General features: G+C 42.0%; 1 non-coding gene across 1 annotated transcript; it reads left to right on the forward strand.

Annotated features, from left to right (window-relative positions):
• The first annotated feature begins 507 nt into the window (after positions 1-507).
• Positions 508-614, forward strand: LOC126003034 (U6 spliceosomal RNA). Its single transcript, XR_007493578.1, has one exon. It is a non-coding gene; the product is annotated as a U6 spliceosomal RNA (small nuclear RNA).
• Positions 615-938: the final 324 nt, after the last annotated feature.

Raw genomic sequence — 938 nt, forward strand, 5'->3', positions numbered from 1 at the left:
GAGACGTAGTATAAAGGTTAAGGTACCTGCTTTGCTTGTGATAACTGTAATTTCATCCTTGATTCCACATATATTTCCCTGAGCACCACCGGGAGGATCCCTGAGCATAAAGCCTATAGTCATTCCTAATCTTGGAGTAGCCCAAATCTTCCTCCTACCACACTATTCACTGCTAGTTACAGACTACTTGTGCAGGGGCCGGAGAGATAGTATGGAGGTAATGCATTTGCCTTGCATGCAGAAGGTCGGTGGTTCAAATCCCGGCATCCCATATGGTCCCCCGAGCATGCCAGGAGTGATTTCTGAGCATAGAGCCAGGAGAAACCCCTGAGCATTGCTGGGTGTGACCCAAAAACCAAGCAAAGAAACAAACAAACAAAACAGACTACTTGTGCAAAAGAAAAATATAAAAATAGGAGGTTTATACTCAACAGAATCAAGTAGACTATGTTCGTGATGAGCTTAAATGGCAAAGTATGTGCTGGGTTATTGAGAATCTCTACTCCTGTGCTCGCTTCGGCAGCACATATACTAAAATTGGAATGATACAGAGAAGATTAGCATGGCCCCTGCGCAAGGATGACATGCAAATTCGTGAAGCATTCCATATTTTTCAATCATTGGGAAAAAGAATATGGGAGGAATTACTTTCCCCAACTTTAAACTTTACTACAAAGCAATAGTTATCAAAACAGCATGGTATTGGAATAAGGACAGGCCCTCAGATCAGTGGAATAGGCTTGAATACTCAGAAAATGTTCCCCAGACATACAATCACCTAATTTTTGATAAAGGAGCAGGAAATACTAAATGGAGCAGGGAAAGCCTCTTCAACAAGTGGTGTTGGCACAACTGGATAGCCACTTGCAAAAAATTGAACTTAGACCCCCAGCTAACATCATGTACAAAGGTAAAATCCAAATGGATTAAAGACCTCG

The sequence above is a fragment of the Suncus etruscus genome, chromosome 2, assembly GCF_024139225.1.
Source record: "Suncus etruscus isolate mSunEtr1 chromosome 2, mSunEtr1.pri.cur, whole genome shotgun sequence".
NCBI classification, from domain to species: Eukaryota; Metazoa; Chordata; class Mammalia; order Eulipotyphla; family Soricidae; genus Suncus; species Suncus etruscus.